Source organism: Vicia villosa, linkage group LG4 (assembly GCF_029867415.1).
Source record: "Vicia villosa cultivar HV-30 ecotype Madison, WI linkage group LG4, Vvil1.0, whole genome shotgun sequence".
NCBI lineage: Eukaryota > Viridiplantae > Streptophyta > Magnoliopsida > Fabales > Fabaceae > Vicia > Vicia villosa.
The window spans coordinates 45,393,388-45,409,972 of NC_081183.1; the positions used below are offsets into that span (position 1 = coordinate 45,393,388).

At 34.9% G+C, this 16,585-nt stretch overlaps 2 long non-coding RNA genes across 2 annotated transcripts; both read left to right on the plus strand.

Annotated features, from left to right (window-relative positions):
* Window positions 1–412: 412 nt before the first annotated feature.
* On the plus strand, window positions 413–8,043 carry LOC131594774 (uncharacterized). Its single transcript, XR_009281523.1, has 2 exons — window positions 413–6,106; window positions 7,755–8,043. It is a non-coding gene; the product is annotated as an uncharacterized LOC131594774 (long non-coding RNA).
* A 6,078-nt stretch (window positions 8,044–14,121) lies between these two features.
* On the plus strand, window positions 14,122–16,040 carry LOC131599125 (uncharacterized). Its single transcript, XR_009282581.1, has 3 exons — window positions 14,122–14,291; window positions 14,567–14,632; window positions 15,624–16,040. It is a non-coding gene; the product is annotated as an uncharacterized LOC131599125 (long non-coding RNA).
* The last annotated feature ends 545 nt before the right edge of the window (window positions 16,041–16,585 follow it).

Consider the following 16,585-nt stretch of genomic DNA (forward strand, 5'->3'; position numbering starts at 1 on the left):
TATGAGATATAAGTTGGTTTTAGTTTGAATAAACCGTGGCTTTATATAGCTCGATTCAATGAAGTTTAGGACTTGGAAATGATTGGAATTGTTTCAGTGTAGCTCAGAGATGATGTTTGAATGCTTATTTTATATTGAAATGGACTGAAACTTAAAATTCGAATTTCAAGTTTCTTTGAAAATTACAAGTGGTTACAAGTATGTTATATGCTTATGGATGCTTCTGAACTCGTCTCCCTTTGTTTGCTGAACTATGATAGCTTATTTATAAGCTATGTGTGCTTAGAATTGAAGCTAAGATGTGTCTTAGTTGCCTTTGTTGAAACTTTGATTTTTTAATATTAAAAAAGCTTGAATTCTTGACCCCATAATTTCAGTTTATTAATTTAATTTGGATTTAAATTAAATAATTGGAATTTTAGTATTTTTATTTGGAATTATTTGGAAAATGATGAAATATTGACATTTGGGCCTAGAGTGGTGATTAGCAGAAGAGGGGGTGTTGACTAAGCAAGCCCATTATAATAATTATTTTATTTTTCATAAAATAAGGAATTTGGGGAAAAGAGGAAGGAGAAGCAGGAACTGAGTCTGAAGAAAGGAGAACACGTGAAAGTGAGAAGAGCCAAAGGGGAAGAGAACTTCGAAGATTCGACTCTGAGGTAAGGGGGGATTCTTCGGGTTAGTATTCCTTATGTGATTGTAGGTAGTATGATTGATTAGGATTGTTGTCTAGTTCAATCGTACGTGTCGGGTTTGGGAATTTTGTTAGGTTTTGATAATCTTGTATGAATTGGCATGATTTTGTTGATACTTGTGATATATGATGTTAATACATGTCAATAACTTGTTTGAAATGTGTAATTGTGTGAAAAACAATGATAATTGTGTGTATGTTCGTATGTACCTGAAATTGGGGTATTGGGATATGGTAAATGCTGTCAAAATGGTGATTTTTGCTGTGCAGGTACGTAGGAACCGGTTCCCATGTGGGACGAACCGGTTCCCCCTTGTAAAAACAGAGAAATATGGGTTCTGGGTAGCTGGGAACCGGTTCCCATGTAGGGACAACCCGGTTCCCCATAGTAAAAATCAGAGACGTGACTTTGAAGCTGCCAGGAACCGGTTCCCACGTAGGGACAACCCCGTTCCTGCAGCACTTTTTCTAAAAATGTTTTATCTTTGAAAACTCATAACTTTTGATCCGAGTATCCGATTTATGTGCCGTTTTGGGCGTTGTGAAGCTAGTGAGATGCTTTATCTGATGAATTGATAAAATGGGCAATAGCCAACTTTACTTTTTAAACTCGATTTAATTATTAATGAATTGAAAGATAGTATATGTATATGTGCTTATATATATGACTATTGATGCATGTTCTGTATTGGTGATGAGATTGTGATATTTATTGGGTGATGTTGGTTTATAACATGTCGTAAATGAATACATATTTTGTGATTATGTTGTTGGGTTGTTTTGATAATTGGTTACATTGTGTGCAATGATGTTAGATGTAACGATGTATGAACGTGGTGATGATTGATGAATTATGAATGTTAATATACTGTTAATATTAACATGTGAACTGTGGTGAATGTATGTGTGATATGTTTGTATGAATGCTAAGAATATATACATGCTTATTGGTGATGATTTGGTGATGATAATGAGACGATGTGTTACATCGGATTGGTGATGTTGTAAGCATGTTATATGTTGCATTCATTGGCATACATTTTTGGTGATGGATCCCGGTGATGAAAGTGGATCAAAACGGTGGGCATGATTCCCAGTGTGTGGAATCGGTGCTGGATATTTTGGTGGGCATGATTCCCAGTGTGTGGAATCGGTGCTGGATATTTTGGTGAGCATGATTCCCAGTGTGTGGAATCGGTGCTGGATATTTGGTGAGCATGATTCTCTGTGTGTGGAATCGGTGCTGGTTAAACTGTATCTCAGTGATGAGGATATCAGTTGGATGGGTATATCCCATGTATGGTACCACATGCATAGTGTCAGTTTAATCATATGCATTGGTTATAACATGATTGGATGGAATTCAGTGTTATGCCTTGGTGTGTTTATATGATTGATGTATTAAGAATATGTTGTTAATATAACTTGATCATTAGTATAATTGATGAGTTGTGGGCCGATGGCCAATATTGTTGGATTGATGTTTACTTGTTGTAATAATTCTGATTATATGTATGATTGAGTGGATGATAATTACTATGAGATTTTATTGCTTATGATTGCATAATGCTTATTAATTCGAATGAAACTCACCCTTACTTTGATGATTTCAGATTAAGGATGTAGCGGCGTCTTGATTGGGTGAAGATAGCTTATAGGCTAGCCCTTAGTCCGTGTCGAGTCATGCTCTGAATGTAACACTGGGGAACGCTAGTTTAGAGACGAGTTATTATGTCGGTCTTTGTTGTTTATAATTGTATTAGAGAACTTGCATGAATGATGATGATTATGCAATGTTATGAATTATAATCCGCTGTGTTGAACATGAATTGTATTTATGTTAAATGGTTCCTCGTGTGGCATGACAAATGACTATAGTATTTTATGTTAAAGAAGTTGTGACATCCTTGTATTTCATGTTTACTCTGAATTTTTATTATATTTTCCGTGGGGGTTTTAGAAGGGTGTTACAATAGTGGTATCAGAGCATTGTCGGTCCTTGCGACCAGAGTCTTGTTGTTAATTTCCTTTCGGTATGCGACATGTGTGTGAAACACTGTCGGTACTCAGTGTGTTCTAAATGTTTGCTTGCAGAAGTGGGATTGAAACTAGTGGGGGAGAAGTCATGCTTCTCGGATATGTCTCAGATGCAAGATGTTAGAGAGATGCGTGGGGCAGTAGTACAAGAGTGTGGAGTTATTGCTTTCTGAAGCGAAGGTGACATGGACTGAAGACCGTGGTTGTTGTTCAGTCGGAGTGTCTCGGAGTAGATGATGGTTATTTCTGAGAAATGGAATTTGGAAGTTGTGATGCCTCAAGTGCTACTGACGTACTGCGATGTTGTTGTATGAGTAGCCCTATGTAAAAGGTTGTTGTTGAAGCAGTGATTAAAAGAAGTATTGTCGTAGACCTTGTCGTAGGATTACTAGTAAGTAATTGAGATGATGGGAGAGGTTATCGATGTTGTTGAGAAAGTTTCGAAGTGCGAGTAATGCAAAGAGACGAATATGATCTCAAGGATAAGAAGGTTGATGATGGCGTACACGAATTTGGTTTCAGGATGTTGCAGAAATCGAACTTCAGCGATGAAATGTGTTGTTTAAGTTATAAGAAGTTTGGAAGCGAAGAGATGTGATAAGATGATGTTAATAATGAGATTAATTTGAAGAGGATGAGTTCTGGAGCAGAATTTTCGTAAGCAAATCGCAGGAAGATTGCTGAATCGTTATGAAACTTCGAAAATTCATAACTGGAGTTCTGGACATCCGATTTGAGTTCCGTTTGAAGCGTCGGAAAGCTAACGAGATGAACCTTGTTATAAAAATGGTTGCAGCAGCTGTAACATATTTAATTGTGTTAGGATGATGTTAGAAAGAGGTGAAGTTACGGTTACACTTGTCCTTAGAACTAGATTGTTCGTTGGTGCGGCATGGGATGTCAGTGTCAGAGTTAAACAGAATAAAGGAATAATGAGGAGGCTTGTTGAGAAGCAATCTTAGAGATTAAATGTGCCAATTGAGAAGTTTTGGAGATGTCGTATAGAGTTTCGTTGCATGGTATCGGTATTGTATCTTGGGTAACGGTTGGAAACATTCATATCTTGAACTTTGAGTATCGGATTAGGGTGTCGTTTGAGACTACGAAGAGGTGAGATTATGTTATAACTTGTGGAAGAGTTATAAATACAGTAGAGTGGTCCTATGAGGAGATATTATGATGTTGGATAAAGAAGCCTAGACCAGTGTTGAAATAGGAATGCTTATTACCGCGATTGTTCGGAACGAAGTCGAGTAGAATATGTCCTTAATAAATAAGCGGATAAAGATGATTTAAATATTGATGGATTTGAGTGATGAAGGAATCAGTAGAAAAAGTGAAATAGACTTTGGAACCATTTGTGGTATATTGTGATGCGTCGTTGATGGGTTTGGATGGTGTATTGATGTAAAACCAGTAAGTAGTAACTTATGCGTCGAGACGATTGAAAGCGCAGGAAAGGAATTATCTGACTCATGATTTAGAATTGGCAGCCATGGTTTGTTTGAAGTTGCAGTAACATTATTGGTATGGTTCGAGGTTGCCTCTAAAAATGTCGATGCTGATGGTGAAAGAGTTGGATTTAATTGAACAATTCAGAGAATTAAGTTTGGTATGTGAAAGTGCTCCTAATAATGTTAGATTGGGTATACTGAAACTGACTAATGGTATTCCTGACGAGAATAGAGAAAGTCAGAAAGCTGATGTTGAGTTGATCGATAAGTCGACCTTGGATTACAAAGGTAAAGACGGCGAATTCAGAATTAACGAGGATGGTGTAATGAGGTCTAGAAGTCGCGTTTGCGTTCAAGATGCTACCGGGTTGAGAATTCTAGAAGAAGGACACCGTAGAGAATTAGACAATGTTAATGAGTTGAGTATAAACTCAGGAAGGACACTATTATGTAGTAACAACGGTTTATGCTTAAACATGATTGTCGGCTATCTATTGACAAATTGAGGACTTGATCACCCTTAATCTCTTGTTGATAGTAGGCGGAGTCATATAGATAGTATGAGATTGCTTGTTACCTTAATGGTATAAGATGTGGTGAAGGTTGAGAGGTGAGAATAACCACTCACCATATTGTGGGAACTTATGAGGAAGTGAATATGAAGGAGTGCAAAGTATTGGACGGTGACTTAAGACGAGTAGTCGTAGTCGTACAGCGAAAGTATGATGTAAAGTGGTGTTATGAGTGCTACTCGTGAGTAGTGAGAATTAATATGTCGGGGTTCTACATGGAGAATATGTGTTTATCTATATGTTGGGTTTAGAATCTCGTGGACGTGAGGATGTCGTGCCAAAGGATTATGACCTTTTGAATAATTGCCGAGATGATGGATATCCTATTATGGTTGAATGTAGTTAATGAGTATGTGTTCGAAGAATGTTAAGACAACGAGTTGATACTATGTAATGCCATAATAATTTTGTACTGTTGTAAGGTGTTATGTAAATTTATGAATATAATGTGGAATTATACTCTGCGAAGGACGAAGTTAATCTGATTCTTAGTGGAGAGTGGGACTCAATTGAGCTACCTTGTAAGCAATGGTATATTGAGGATAATGAGCTATGTAATTATAACTACTGATGTGTGCTTGTTCCGATAGTGGGAATGTTTTTAATAGATGAAGTAACTCGGGAATTTGCTTTGAGTAAGTGTAAGTATTACTTTATCGCTCAATTGCAAGAGTGTGCCTAAGGTTGGTACGTGAGTAAATGGAATCCATTACTACAGTGTTGATCAGTTGCGATCATACCATGGATTATGTAATTGTATTATTCAGTTGTTGAGTGTATTGTATGGATCGTACCTCGAAGTTTCATTGTCGTTAATCGTTGGAGTATAGCGAGTGGTATACCCTGGGATGGTCAGATGCGAAGTAAGGGCGGAGATTGAATGCATGAGATATGCTGGTGTTGGTTATGTCAGATGAATTTTGAGACTCGACTAAGAAGGTGTTAACGGAGAATGGGAGAGAGTCAAATGAAGTACTCTTATCTGGGACTTTACTTGAAGTATGTTTTCGAGGACGAAAACTCTTTTAGTGGGGGAGAGTTGTAACACCCCATAATTTCAGTTTATTAATTTAATTTGGATTTAAATTAAATAATTGGAATTTTAGTATTTTTATTTGGAATTATTTGGAAAATGATGAAATATTGACATTTGGGCCTAGAGTGGTGATTAGCAGAAGAGGGGGTGTTGACTAAGCAAGCCCATTATAATAATTATTTTATTTTTCATAAAATAAGGAATTTGGGGAAAAGAGGAAGGAGAAGCAGGAACTGAGTCTGAAGAAAGGAGAACACGTGAAAGTGAGAAGAGCCAAAGGGGAAGAGAACTTCGAAGATTCGACTCTGAGGTAAGGGGGGATTCTTCGGGTTAGTATTCCTTATGTGATTGTAGGTAGTATGATTGATTAGGATTGTTGTCTAGTTCAATCGTACGTGTCGGGTTTGGGAATTTTGTTAGGTTTTGATAATCTTGTATGAATTGGCATGATTTTGTTGATACTTGTGATATATGATGTTAATACATGTCAATAACTTGTTTGAAATGTGTAATTGTGTGAAAAACAATGATAATTGTGTGTATGTTCGTATGTACCTGAAATTGGGGTATTGGGATATGGTAAATGCTGTCAAAATGGTGATTTTTGCTGTGCAGGTACGTAGGAACCGGTTCCCATGTGGGACGAACCGGTTCCCCCTTGTAAAAACAGAGAAATATGGGTTCTGGGTAGCTGGGAACCGGTTCCCATGTAGGGACAACCCGGTTCCCCATAGTAAAAATCAGAGACGTGACTTTGAAGCTGCCAGGAACCGGTTCCCACGTAGGGACAACCCCGTTCCTGCAGCACTTTTTCTAAAAATGTTTTATCTTTGAAAACTCATAACTTTTGATCCGAGTATCCGATTTATGTGCCGTTTTGGGCGTTGTGAAGCTAGTGAGATGCTTTATCTGATGAATTGATAAAATGGGCAATAGCCAACTTTACTTTTTAAACTCGATTTAATTATTAATGAATTGAAAGATAGTATATGTATATGTGCTTATATATATGACTATTGATGCATGTTCTGTATTGGTGATGAGATTGTGATATTTATTGGGTGATGTTGGTTTATAACATGTCGTAAATGAATACATATTTTGTGATTATGTTGTTGGGTTGTTTTGATAATTGGTTACATTGTGTGCAATGATGTTAGATGTAACGATGTATGAACGTGGTGATGATTGATGAATTATGAATGTTAATATACTGTTAATATTAACATGTGAACTATGGTGAATGTATGTGTGATATGTTTGTATGAATGCTAAGAATATATACATGCTTATTGGTGATGATTTGGTGATGATAATGAGACGATGTGTTACATCGGATTGGTGATGTTGTAAGCATGTTATATGTTGCATTCATTGGCATACATTTTTGGTGATGGATCCCGGTGATGAAAGTGGATCAAAACGGTGGGCATGATTCCCAGTGTGTGGAATCGGTGCTGGATATTTTGGTGGGCATGATTCCCAGTGTGTGGAATCGGTGCTGGATATTTTGGTGAGCATGATTCCCAGTGTGTGGAATCGGTGCTGGATATTTGGTGAGCATGATTCTCTGTGTGTGGAATCGGTGCTGGTTAAACTGTATCTCAGTGATGAGGATATCAGTTGGATGGGTATATCCCATGTATGGTACCACATGCATAGTGTCAGTTTAATCATATGCATTGGTTATAACATGATTGGATGGAATTCAGTGTTATGCCTTGGTGTGTTTATATGATTGATGTATTAAGAATATGTTGTTAATATAACTTGATCATTAGTATAATTGATGAGTTGTGGGCCGATGGCCAATATTGTTGGATTGATGTTTACTTGTTGTAATAATTCTGATTATATGTATGATTGAGTGGATGATAATTACTATGAGATTTTATTGCTTATGATTGCATAATGCTTATTAATTCGAATGAAACTCACCCTTACTTTGATGATTTCAGATTAAGGATGTAGCGGCGTCTTGATTGGGTGAAGATAGCTTATAGGCTAGCCCTTAGTCCGTGTCGAGTCATGCTCTGAATGTAACACTGGGGAACGCTAGTTTAGAGACGAGTTATTATGTCGGTCTTTGTTGTTTATAATTGTATTAGAGAACTTGCATGAATGATGATGATTATGCAATGTTATGAATTATAATCCGCTGTGTTGAACATGAATTGTATTTATGTTAAATGGTTCCTCGTGTGGCATGACAAATGACTATAGTATTTTATGTTAAAGAAGTTGTGACATCCTTGTATTTCATGTTTACTCTGAATTTTTATTATATTTTCCGTGGGGGTTTTAGAAGGGTGTTACAGCTTTATATAGCTCGATTCAATGAAGTTTAGGACTTGGAAATGATTGGAATTGTTTCAGTGTAGCTCAGAGATGATGTTTGAATGTTTATTTTATATTGAAATGGACTGAAACTTAAAATTCGAATTTCAAGTTTCTTTGAAAATTACAAGTGGTTACAAGTATGTTATATGCTTATGGATGCTTCTGAACTCGTCTCCCTTTGTTTGCTGAACTATGATAGCTTATTTATAAGCTATGTGTGCTTAGAATTGAAGCTAAGATGTGTCTTAGTTGCCTTTGTTGAAACTTTGATTTTTTAATATTAAAAAAGCTTGAATTCTTGACCAAGTCATCTTACCTGCCTTGCCCTTCAATTCTCTGCAGAAAGATGAAGATTCTTTGAGGTGAGTCATGCTTGATTTGTAAGCTAACCTTTATCCATGCATTTTCCTTTTAATTTTAATCTTAAAGTAAGATAAAATCATGCAAAAATGGATAAAAAAAAGGTATGGGCTTAGTCTTGGTCGTGGGAGGCCCATAGTAACATGGCAAAGATGTTTGAACCATAAAAACTTGGCCCCTTTTGGAAAAAATGCAATTTTGAACAATGTTGGTTTCATGCATTTTCCAAAATTTAGCCAACTTTAACAAGGTGTAAATCCTTCAATTTTTGTCATATGAAGGAGATCTTACACTTTTTGGAAACCTCAAAGAGTCCTCTAACCAATGTCTTTGGTCTCATGTCAAAATGATTTTTGAAGCTCCTTGTGTGTCCTTTTGAAAAAAGTGTCTTTTTGTTGACTTTGAAAATGACCTGTAATGTCTTTGGTCATATTTTTCAAATGGTGAATGCAATGACCATGGGATCAATTGCATTTGAAAGATAATTGAATTTCCTTCAAAATGAGCTTTGGTTTGAATTTTTTGGATGAAGGATGAGAGAGTTATGACCAGTCAAAGTTGAGTTGACTTTTCAGGCAAAAACCCTAATTTTGAATCTTAGGGTTTTGTTGATTTTTGATCTTTCCTTGATGAATTATGATCATCCAATGATCAAATGATGAATCCTTTGACAAAAGATGGACTTTGACAAAAAATTTCATTTTTGACTGTCTGTTGACTTTTTTGGTCAAACGGGTCGTCTGTTGACTGTTTGAGCTGCTGACGGTGCGTCTGAATGAATTGAAGTTTGAAAATTTGTATGATGGTACTTTGAGATATATGGATGTGTATGAAATCCATTTGAGCTCTCAAAACTTGTTGCTCCTGTAAAAACAAGAAAAACCCTGATTAGGGACTGTTTGTGTAGGAGACAGTTAAGCGTACCTGATTTTTGTGCAGTGTTGAGTCTCTGCTAATCGCGTGATATTCAGAAGACTTCTAGAACAAAAATCTTGGAATTTTGAATTGTGAAAGATTGATTTGATTGATGGTACAAAACACTGAGAATTGTACTGCCAGCAGTTTGGCTGTCAACTGACTGTCCAGGTATTGATGTAGCAGTTAGAGTGAAAAATCAACAGCCAAAGTTAATTTTCTTTTTTGTTGTTTTTGTTTTTGTTTTATGTGAAAAATGAAAGTTTATTTACATGACTTGTTCAAAAAAACATAGACATAATAAATAACTAATATTTACGGTATGCGGGCAAAATTACCGATAATAACCCTGAAAATCATTTAATGCACAGAAATAGGAATATTTGACTGGCAGAAAACACACAAAATATTATCTTAGTAATTAAGCAATATTATGACAAATAGTACAACATTTAATACTGACAGTACAAATATTACATACTATATTGAACAGTACGACGAATAAACGGTACATTTAAGAAATAAGAAATACTGCAAATTTTAAGAATGACGATTAATGACCCATGCTATGAACAATAACATGTAGATGATTGGGAGTGCAACCATTGCAAGTCCACACTCTTCAGGACTATGCAGGCAGAAGAAAGTCATGATCACCGTAGCAATGGTGATGACTGTAAGAAATAGTGTCTCTATCCACTTTGCCATTCTTGTCAGGGAAGAAGAGAAAATAGATATGAGATAGGAATTTGAAAGATGAGTTGGAATTTGATGTGAGATTTTATGGAAGAAAATGAGAGGTATTTATAGAATGGAAAGAAGGAAAGAGACGTTGGGGAATGATGTGATTCTGTACAAAAGGAAAATTTGAGTGGAAGTATGATTTGAAAGAAAGTGGAGATAGTGTTGGAAAAAAAAAAGAGAGATTTGATTTTTGAAAAAGAGATTTGAAAAGATTTTTGAAAATAATGGAATATAGTACAAAAATTAGTGGGAAACAAAAGATAATAATAATCTACTTGTTACCAGTACCGTCTGAGTTTCCTGATTCTGCGCCTGCAAAAAGATTTAACTCTATACCAATTGTGTCAGTACTATTTATCTGTAAATAAATAAATAGCATGTGTGAAGTAATAAACAGTATTTGGCGTTTGCGTAAGAATAAATTCAACTGCAAGCCAAATTACTGTATAAGAAAAATTCTAAAAACTAAGTGTTTCATATGTCAGGATATTTGTTGAAATAAAAATCCATGATTATATGAGACTCTTAATTTTCAGATTGGAGTTTTCTTGAAAAATATGTGGGCAAATTTTGGGGTATAACAAACACACTGAGTACCGACAGTGTTTCACACACATGTCGCATACCGAAAGGAAAAATTAACAACAAGACTCTGGTCACAACGACCGACCATGCTCTGATACCACTATTGTAACACCCTTCTAAACCCCTGCGGAAAATATAATATAATCAGAGTAATAACCCATCAAGGATGCTACAATTATTAAAATAAATAAAAACATCAAGTCGATTGTCATGCTTTATTAGAAATTAACCAATATCAAACATGTATTTAACACAGCGTAACTTAATTCAACAGTATTAGGAAACATCTCCACACAAATACTCAATACATAAATCCATAGCCAAATGGCAACAATGTATAACAAGTAACGCTAAGACTAATCGATCCCAGTGTTACAATCAGAGCATGACTCGACACGAACTACGGGCTAGCCTACAAGCTATCTTCACCCAATCAAGACGCCGCTACATCCTTAATCTGAAATCATCAAAGTAAGGGTGAGTTTCATTCGAATTAATAACCATTATACAATCATAAGCAATAAAATCTCATAGCAATTATCATCCATCCAACATACATATAGTCGGAAATTATTACAATAAGCAAGCATCAATTCAACCATATTTGGCCATCGGCCCACAACTCTTCATTCCATCAAATAATCAAGTTATATTAACAACAACTCCTTAATACATCAATCATGTAAACACATCAAGGCATAACACTGGATCTCATCCAATCATGTTATAACCAATGCATATGATTCAACTGACACTATGCATGTGGTACCAAAATTCGTGAATCACATTCACAGGACTTCTCTCTTTGATACTGCCCTCTAGTCGCTCACACCCCACATGGGCATACGACTACTGCCTCATCGCTCACACCCCACATGGGCACACGATGACTTCCCGCTAATCTCCGCACAATGGGAATTATCCTTCCAATGCAAATGATTTATGAATAATGCACACATGACACATACTTACATCATCATACATCATCATCATTCCGATGCTTAACATCGCTTATCACCTCGTACCAATAACGTCACAACAAGTATGTACATGTATAAGCATCATTCAATCATTCACATACGTTCACCATAACCAACATATTAATATTAACAACATATTAATATTCACAATCATCAATCATCACCATCATCATACATCGTTACATCTATCATCATTGCACACCATGTAATAAATTACTAAAACAACTCAACAGTAAAGTTACAAAGCATGTATCATTTACGACATGTTATATACCAACATCACTCATTGGATATCATAATCCTATCACCAACATAAATACATGCATCAATAGTCATATGAATGAGCACGTATACATATACCATGTTTCAATTCATCAACAATTAATTCGAGTTTTTAAAGTAAAGTCGGCTACTGCCCATTTTATCATGTTATCAAATAAAGCACCTAATTAGCTTCTCAACGCCCAAAACGGCACATAAATCGGATACTCGGATCAAAAGTTATGGGTTTTTAAAAATAAAACATTTTTAGAAAATATGCTGCAGAACCCGGGTTGTCCCTACGTGGGAACCGGTTCCTGGCAGCTTCCAAAAAACACGCCTCTGATTTTTACTATGGGGAACCGGGTTGTCCCTATCTGGGAACCGGTTCCCAACAACCCAGAATCCACACCTCTCTGTTTTTATAAGGGGGAACCGGTTCGTCCCACATGGGAACCGGTTCCTACGTACCTGCACAGCCAATTTCACTATTTTGACAGTATTTACCCTATCCCATTTCCCCAATTTCAGGTACATACGAACATAGCACCCAAATACCATCAAATTTCACATCATCACATATTTCAGACAAATTTTATACAAGTATTAACAGCATATATCACGAGTATTAACAGAATCATGTAATTCATGCAAATTCATCAAAACCTAACAAATTCCCAAACCCGACACGTACGATTGAAATAGACAACAATCCTAATCAATCCTACTACCTACAATCGCATAAGGATTACTAACCCGAAGAATCCCCCCTTACCTCAGAGTCGAATCTTCGAAGGTCTTCTTCCCCTTTGGCTCTTCTCTCTTTCACGTGTTCTTCCTTTCTCAAAGTCTGTCTCCTTTTCTTCTCCTCCCTTTTTCCCAATTCCTTTTATTTTATGAAAAATAAAATAAAATATTATAATGGGCTTGCTTAGCTAACACCTCCTTACTGCTAACCACCACTCTAGGCCCAATGCCAATATTTCATCATTTTCCAAATAATTCCCAAAAATTATTAATTCTAATAATTTAATTAAAAAAAATAATAATTAAATTAATAAACAAGAATTAACGGGGTGTTACAGATCATCCAAAATAAACCACAAACAGAACCTACATTGTCTCTAAGCAATATCTCTAATTCTATCCAATTATTTCTACACCTAAATATCATACTCTAATTTGATTTTAAAATATTCTAAAATAAGTCAAAATATCGAAAACGTACCGATTAAATAAGGATTTGAACTTGATGGAATGTCTTGATACTTGATGTTGACAATGTAGGCCGAGTGTTTGAGAGTGTATAAGTGTATTTGGGGTTTAGAGAGTTTGAGAGAGTTTGGGAGATAAAAGTTTCAAATGTAGAGAATGAGGGAGGGGAAAGGTCTGACGCGAGTTATAACGTCAAACATATCCGTAGATGCATATAAGGAAGAGTTCCATAAGTGCAACCACGAAATAAAACAATGTTAAACAAATAAAGAGGTGTTTCCGAAAGTACATCTACGAAAGCACGAGGACAGTTTGGCAAATTCGGTGGTGCGTAAGAAGGTCATGGGGTGGAATGAAAAATTGTCTAAATAAGTAAGAAAATGGAAGATTAAAAAAAAACGCATCATTTTCTTACTAAGAAAATGGAAAAAGAAAAAACCTCCATTTTGAAAACTTGAATATTAAAACAAGATTATTTTATAAATAAAATTTCAAAAAATATTTTTGATAATTTTTCAAAAGACTCTATGAATCTCTTAGTCACCACGCGAATTTTCAACTTTGTTTCCGTAGATGCACATCAGGAATCATATTTTTTCAAAATATTTATTTGGTTCCGTAGATGCATCTACGGAAGCGTTAAAAACATAATGAAACTTAGGATTTGTAGATGTACCTACGGAATATTATGTTATATTTAGGGGTGGCAATTGGATCCATTAAACAAAAATCCATCCAATCCATCCATTAAACTAAAAATAATTTAATGGATTTGATCCAATCCATCCTCCAAATCAAATGGATTGATCCAATCCATCCATCTCATTATGTAAATCCAATGGATTATATTTTATTATAAGTATTTTTATTAAAAATATATTAAAAAACAAAACAAACAAAGAAAACAATTTTTCATATTCTCTCTCTTCATTAACTTTTCATATTCTCTCTCTTCATTGTATCGTTCTCTCTCTTAATCTATCGTTCCCTTCTTCTCCACACTAACCCTAATTTCAATATTTTCCCCAAATTTCATCTCAAAGCTGCAAATTCGACATAGTTGATTTGTCACTTTTTCCTTACTTTCGCGCAAAGGTAACAAACGTTTCACAATTTTTTCTTCCATTTCACTCTTTCAATTTCGCTTAGACCTCACCAAATATTTTTCCGATCCGTATGCATTGTTTGATTTTTCGTTTCGAAATTCATGTTTGATTTTCGTTTCGAACGTAAAAACGATGTATTTAAGATAATTTATATGCTGAAACCCATTATTATTTTTCATGTTAAAGGATTTGTGGTTATGGTTATGCTTATGTTATAAGTTTCAGGGTTGCTTCATTCAAAGGTTTGTGTTTCTGTGTTTTCAGGGTTGGTTATGCTTATAGCTATCGCTTGAAATTGCTTTGATTTCCAAGTTCTACAAAGCTAAAAAGGTAAATGTTTGGTTATGTTTGTTTAGTTTCTGTGTTTTCTTCTTCTTCTGCTAAGCTCGGACACAGAGTGTGTGTAAGTGTAAATCACTCACACTGTGTTGTGTTTGTCTTGTTTTGTGTTAATTGGGATTTGGGAAGGTAAATAGGATGAATTTAAGATTAACAAGTGGGTTTGTGCAGTGACTAATTGGAATTAAGAGTATTAATTTCATGTGAGTGAGTGTTGCTTGGAGTAGTTGTATAGTGTCAGAATTGATCTATCCTGGTGGTGCTAACATTTATGATCTATGATAAAGAATTACTACTGATTATGTGGGACCAGTATGAGTTTAAATGTTTATTCATGTATTGATGTGAATCTAAAATTAGAATTTATGGATGCTTCTGTAATTTTTTACTAATGAATAATGAAGACAAAAGAATTGGGTATTGAGCTTTTTAGCAAAGTAGTAATAAATTCAAGCATTTCTTCTGTTATCTGGTGTACTATTTCTTTTAAGTTGTGAATTTTTTAAGTTAAAAACAACAGGATGCACGTGAATTTGGTCAAGATGGAATTGTTTGGAGCATTTAGTCTTTACTGGTTTACGGTATTTATTGTAGAGTCTTCAACTAAGATATTGTCAATGTTAACCGGTGTTTGAAGGAAGGGTGGTAACTTGCAAGTATAGTAAGAATCAAAGTAATAATACAAATAACTCTATCCGTCTTTTATCATTCATGGGTAAATTTCCACTTCTTTATATTCGGTTTCTGTCCTGATTCTTAAAACTGATTTTATAAAGTGCTTGGAGTAGTTGTGTACTAGTGGTTTCAGTTTGTTTACTAGTGGTTTCAGTTTTATAATTGGAAATTTATGTTTGATTTATGTATGATTGAATAATTAGTGTAGAATAAGATAGAGAACTATATTTATGTGAATGGACTTTGGGCTCATATAAGGTTGAAGTAATTAAATTCTTCCTCTACCATGTTATTTACTTGCAAGCAGGAAATATGTCTACCGAAGGCGATGAACCCGTAATTCAAACTGAGGATTCAGTTGACAGTTCAGTCCCTAGTTCGAAAAGAGCAAAAACTTCTATGGCTTGGGAATGTTTTGAAAAGTTTGTTGATGATGAAGGACTCCCAAAGAAGAGGTGGAATGGTGAAGAAATTGAGTGGCTCTAATCAGTTGGAATTCTCTTGTAGCTTAAGGACTTTGATTTTATGCAACTTGAATTCTACTTGTTTCAACTTGGGATATGTAGCAAGTAGTCCAGTACTATATGTAATCTTGAATTTGAATCTTATTTCACTTAGAAATTCTCTTTTGTAATTCAAGAACTTGATGTAGTTGAAATCGAAAGGTTTGTACTAATTTTGTATCACTTTTTCTAAACTTATTAACATTAATTATGTCATTTCAGACTAGTGTATCTCTAGTTTACTTCTTAGAACAATGGATTTTTCCATTTACTTAAAAGATTTGTTTATATATATATATATATATATATATATATATATATATATATATATATATATATATATATATATATATACATATATATATATATATAGAGGAGGGATCAAATTACACCCGAAGAGTTACACCACGAGTTACACTCGTTCAATAACTACATCTCGAAATAATATTTTTTAAATTCAACCGTTGGATTGAAACATAATATCATATAGATCATACCTATAAAGTTTGAGCTTAATCTATAATGATTTACTATATCATCAAGATATCCAAAGATTAACGTCAAAATGAGCTTTCATATAACGTTAATTTTGATGTTATTCAATGACATAGTAAATCATTATAGATTAAGCTCAAACTTTATAGGAATGATCTATATGATATTATGTTTCAATCCAACGGTTGAATTTAAAAAATATTATTTCGAGATGTAGTTATTGAACGAGTGTAACTCGTGGTGTAACTCTTCGGGTGTAATTTGATCCCTC